Source organism: Anoplophora glabripennis, unplaced genomic scaffold (genome assembly GCF_000390285.2).
Source record: "Anoplophora glabripennis isolate ALB-LARVAE unplaced genomic scaffold, Agla_2.0 scaffold271, whole genome shotgun sequence".
NCBI lineage: Eukaryota > Metazoa > Arthropoda > Insecta > Coleoptera > Cerambycidae > Anoplophora > Anoplophora glabripennis.
This window is the reverse complement of record NW_019416359.1, coordinates 357,004-363,081: the sequence shown is the minus strand read 5'-3', so window position 1 is coordinate 363,081 and position 6,078 is coordinate 357,004. Positions and strand designations below refer to the sequence as shown.

At 34.7% G+C, this 6,078-nt stretch overlaps 1 protein-coding gene across 1 annotated transcript in view; it reads right to left on the bottom strand.

The window, feature by feature from the left end:
* The window catches only part of LOC108908093 (formin-like protein 14), a 109,091-nt gene extending 103,540 nt beyond the window's left edge, over positions 1 to 5,551 (bottom strand). Inside the window, exon 1 of the mRNA XM_018712015.1 lies at positions 5,352 to 5,551. The gene's annotated coding sequence lies outside the window, so the exon portion shown is untranslated. The remainder of the gene's footprint in view (positions 1 to 5,351) is intronic.
* Positions 5,552 to 6,078: the final 527 nt, after the last annotated feature.

The window sequence follows — 6,078 nt, the reverse complement described above, 5'->3', positions numbered from 1 at the left end:
ATATATTAGTAGTTTGTTAAGTTGCAGCATGTCTATTCATTTCAATACTTCTTTGAAGTTCACCCGTTCCATAAAACCATAAAGCACAAAATATTCCAATATTGGTATAAACTCTGAAAGTTCCTTTTATTTATTTTAAATGTGGAACAATAAAAATAGGTGATTAAATAAAATAACATATTTTTTTTTAAGCGAGATAATTACAGAAATTTTTGTTCGTTAAAGTTATCGTGTCCATTGAATCTCTTAATTGTCTTTTTCGAATATTTTCAATCCTAAATGCTTCTCGTTACTCTCTTCAACAATTATTATATTCACAGGTAGTAGTATCTTATGTTTTTTATTTAAACTGAATAAGAATAATTTATGATTATGGATATCCAATAATTTGTTGAGTATTTACGCACAAAACTTAAATATAAATTACTTAAACCAACTTTTATAGTTTATCGGGTTTAGACTAAATAAATATTTTTTATAAACTTCTGTTTATTTATTTGAGAATAGGAGGCATTCATTTTAAAATGTAAATAAACAGCGGGACTGTCACGCAAAAAGAGATATAAGGCTGAAAACTATATGTTTGACAGAAATAAAAAGTATCGCTCAATTGGCTAATTAATTAATTACTTATTGCTTATTACTTATTTCTTAACCGTGGTGGTATATAACATTATCCCAAATTTACCGAACTTATCCGAGGACTATATCGATGTGCTTCAAGAATACCAATTTACATTTCAAGTCGAATCGATCGAAATTGGCTTCGTAATAATCTTGATATCGATAAAACATCGAGATTTCAGGAGTCCCGCCACAGGATAGCATTCTTCATAAAGGGCCTGATTGCATTATCCTGCATCGTACGATGTTTAGTCGTTTACATCAGTGTCAGTAAAACATGAAGTTTAAAAAAAGTATCGCTGAAAATAGGCACCATCACACTTATTTCTCAATTGGAAGAACAGGTACTTAACGAAATAGAAGCAAGCCCTACAACAAGCACTAGGAAGATTGCTCACACATTAAATATTAGCCATCCAAAGTGTGTCAATAGATAAAAGAAAGAATAGGGCATAATTCTTGACTTTTTGCATAAATATTCTTTACCGATGAGACTAACTTCTCTAGGGATGTCATAATGAATTTTCACAACAATCGTATGTGGACTTACAAAAACCCACATGCAATGTCGGAATGCAATACCGTTTTTACTTCAATGTGAGTAGGAATTTTCGGGGACTTTTTGATTGATCCATTCTCCGCACAAAACAAATGGATATTCCTGACCTTTGACCCTATATCTCTAAAACTGGCCATTCTCTGACGTTGGACCTATGAGGACTTTTGATCAGGATGTCATGAAGTACAACATACTACATTTTCAGTCCATTCGACTGTACTCTTTTTCCATTTTTGTGCGGCGTCCTTTATAGAAGATTTCTTAAAGAGGAATGCATATAACTTGTTTAAAAAACAATGTTCGAGCTTATGGAGTAGTCTTGATTTTAGAACTCAAAGGACTTGGAGAAATGTAGATATACCAAGTCAACTAAAAGTCTGGTCAACCATGAGTAGAATGAATTACATCAGTAAAAAGATACCTAGCTCGGAAGTGTATCAGCAATTATTTTCCATGATTTAAGCACAGGTTGCAGATTGGTGGACGGATTGGATGATAATTATTATTGGGGCTCAGTTTGATATCAATTCCTTCGTTATTTTGTATTTTAAAGTATTTTCCAATAATATAAACGAGTTTTGCGAAATGAAACGTAGCTGTGTCGTGTCCAAGCTCCATCGTGAAAGCATTAAACCAAGAAGTGGAAGGCCTTCATGTTAACCGAAGATTATTTTCAGGAAAGTGGAAAAAATAGTACTCAAAGATGGTCGTTTTAAACTGTCAACCAAGGTGTTTCCTATTGCTAAAGCATTAAATATATATGTAGTCCGTACATTTGTTGAGATATAATTCCAAGAAGGCCCCTGCGTCACTTTCTTTGAATTACTTAACCGCATTCGGCACCCGAGTTAGAAAAACATTGGAGGAAAATTTCAAGGCTGCCTCGGTAAATTGTTAGAGTAGTTCAGATAATTTTTTTTTAATTCTATCTCAACAAATATTGTACGGATTGTATCTGATATAAGGTTCTAGCAATTGTACATGATAAAGTATAGGTAAAGTTTCTTCAAAAGAGGTTTCAAAATTATTGACCCCCGGACAAAAAATAAATAGGAAGAAAATTTCTCAAAATCATTTGATATCTTTGAATGCAGAGAACATTTTCTCTAAGATGATCCGCCATACAGGGTGTCCCGAAATTCATGCAACAAAATTTGGTCACAGATTCTTAAGACAAATTTAGGAGACCCGTATTTTTTATTTTTGTCAAGTGACCCCCTCTTTCGGAGTTACAGCCCCCTGAAGTTCGCCCCTAAGAATAATCGTTTTATTATATCTCAGAACCCTGTTGTACGAGACAATTTTTCATGGGCCCCCTTGTCTTTGGAGCCAAAAAAATTTGGTCGCATATTTAAATTTCTTAAAAGTTATCAGTCCACTAGAAAGCCATTAAATTTAGAAACTTTTTGTCACTTTATAACGAGCGTTCAAATAAAAACGTGGTCGAAGTTGGCTCTGACACATTGGACGTAGGGAGTAGCTTATAGCGACCAACTTAACCTCATTTCTCAACGAGCTGTATATCAGCTGTCAGTTTCAATAACGTTAATGACTACATAACTTTATTTTAAAGAATAATCGTGATAACAATAACAAACAATTAAAGGAGCTGCGGAAAGTGTCCCCCTCCTTGTTCCAAGTACTTTTCACACCTGTTCCTCAAAGAATTAAAGACATTTTCTAAGATGCTCGGGGTACCTATTGTTAATTTCACGAATCTTGTCTATAAGTCGAGCCTGCAGATGGTTTAAATCAGGAATATGCAGTTCAAAAATAGTGTTTTTAAGGTAACGCCACAAAAAGAAATCACACGGCGTAATATCACATGACCTCGGTGGAAATTCATGTTCAGCATTGAGACTTATTAGTCGACTTTGGAAAACTTCCCTCCACATATTCATCGTCTCGCCTGACGTATGTCCCCTTGCGCCATCTTGTTGAAAGTAAAAGTTTGTAATTTCGTTTTCTTCCAGCTGGTTAACAAAAGGAGCGATAATTTCTTCTCTATACCTTTGCGCAGTAAGAGTACCATTAAAAAAATAGGTCCATAAATCCTCCTTCGATTGAGAGCACACCAAACTCCAATTTTTTGAGCGTGTAGAGGGCCCTCGACAAAAAAGTTATCTGGTTTTTCAGAAGACCACATTCTCATATTCTGTGAGTTTACGTAACCACTTAAATGAAACCAGGCTTCATCAGAAAAAAAGGTGATATTATGAAGTTCACCGTAGTTGTTTAAAAACCATTCACAAAATACAGCCCGTCGCGGAAAATCAACTTCATGAAGTTCTTGCTGACAGGTTAAACGATAGGAGAACAAACGCAAATCTTTTTTAACACTGTGTGGCAGGTACCGACTGATACTCTCACCATTTGTGATAAAACACGTACAGAAGTTCTTGGCGCATTTTCCATTATTTGTTGGACATTTTCTTTTAATTCTTCAGTCCGCTTTTTAGGTCGGCCGCTTCCTTCTTTTCTTGTTACACTGCCCGTTTCACGAAAAACATTAACACAACGCTGAACTGCACTTTGAAAAATTTTGTACTCAACAACGCCGGGAAATTGATTTTCAAATTCTATGAAACATTCCTCAATAGAATACTTCCATATTCCATCAATCTTGCGTCCATTTCTAAAGTAGGACTCTATGATAAACACTTTTTGTTCTTGAGAAAACACCATTTTAAACGCTTTTTAAAACGAAAATATTCAAATTGATAGCGGCGATATAGCGCTTTGACAGATGACGTTTAAGTTCATTTGCTATACGCTACGCCCTACGTCCAAATTTTCAGAATCAACTTGACCACGTTTTTATTTGAACGCTCGTTACTTTTTACGTAAAATGCAATGTTTTCGAGAAAAATGTCAAAATGTGATCGAATGCATATCGTGATTCGCCATTTTCCTCAAAAACATTGCGTTTTACGAAAAAAATATCAAGAGACAAAAAAGTTTATAAATTCAATGGCTTTCTAGTTGACTAATTTAAAAAAAATCAAATTTGTGACCAAATTTTTCTGGTTCCAAAGACAAGGGGGCCCACGAAAAAGTGTCTTAAGGGGGTTTCTCGCCAAAAAGCATAGCACTGTGAGATTCCACATGTCATAAAATCCCTGTGTACCAAATTTAGTGATTCTCGTACAACATGATTTTGAGATATAAAAAATACTTCTCAGGGACAGATTTCAGGGGGCTGTAACTTCGAAAGAGGGGGCCAGTTGGCAAAAAGAAAAAATACGGGTCCCCTAAATTTGTCTTAAGAATCCATGACCAAATTTTGTTGCATGAATTTCCGGATACCTTGTATAGCTTGGATTTGACTCTTTTTGATTTCATTTATTCGGAAATTTGAAGAAAACTTCAGGAGACATTATTTTGAGGACGATAACCAATTGAAAGAGAATATCGGCACTTATTTGGAAGACCAAGAGGAATATTTTTTTCTAGAAATGATATCGTTGCGGAGCAGGTAGCGCGCAAATGCGTTGATGTTAAGAGATTATGTTAAAAAATAAAATTAACACAAACGTCTATTGTTTCATTAATAAGGAGAAAACTTTACTATCGCCGCTAGTAACGACAGAAACCACATTCCTGCTATGATTTACACTTGCTGTTACTGTTACAAAATCTTTTACAATATACCTAATTTACAAGAAAAAATATTTCCGTTGCAAGGGTAATAATCCCATTCAAAAATAAGTTAAGTTTTCCGTAAAACGAACATGCATATGCCTAAACAATTATGTCACTTCCAATTAAATTCGGTAACAAGAATAAACGTGTTAGTTAATGGCCAAAGGCATAAACCGAGGCATAAACACACATTTTATTGTGTCGCATTGCCCATAAACAGAACATAAACAATGAAAATAAGCAAAACAGTAACAAGCAAGGCTGAAACTGCACAGGATTTGTAACAAAGATAATTTTAAGAGAAACTGCAAGAGTTCTGTTCTCGGCGAAAATTCTTTCATGAATTTAAAATACGGCTATACTCTATTGATGCCGATACTAATTTTCACTTAATTTCAATAATACCAATCGGATCTGGTGGAATCGTCACATAATTTTTTTTGCAATTTGTTTTCAACAGTTAATAACTTTGCAAAACGAAAAATAGACCTAGGCAACAGAAAACTTTAATAAACTCTCCACTCACCGGTCATACGTATCTCGTTGAAGGAGAAACGGCAGCAAAAACTACAATAAACAACACAAACGTACGTACACAAACACTATCTCGGTTCGCAAGAAACAGAAAAACAAAAAATGTTATTGTTGTGGAAGCGTATCGATAAGACGCGATCGCCGATCACCCGTGCTGTGGAATCCAAAGCTCCGCTGGTCGTAGCAAGCCGTGCTTAGTCAACGAAAGCGCAGTCGAAACTGTCAGAAGCATGCCGTGTTAAGCTTGGGCGCTGTTGCCAGGTCTTAGAAATTCCGGTATGGTTCAGGATGGTGTAAGGTGCAATCAAATATTGTAAACGTTAATAGCAGATTGTTACGTGTGCATGCAAAAGAGACATGCAATCAGTTAAAAATACCGGCGCTGTTTTATTTTATACGAGGTGTTTTCTAAGTCTGTGTTTGAGTATATTGTTTGAGGTTATTTGTTGTGGTATAATTTTAATTTCTTTTTCTGTGTATCTTGCCATCTGTGAAAATTTCATTTTCAATGATTTCTTTAAAGGATAGCTTCAATTTTAAAAACGAAATATATTTATTTACAAAAAATAACACATTTGAAAATAACGTGAATAAAGCTTATTTTTTTGTTTGTTAGTTTAGCACTCTCAGCCCTAAAAAATGTGTTAGCTTCAAATAAATTGAAGGATTTTTCAGTGCTGATGGAAATACAGAAATATAGAGTGGTGTAATGTGACAAA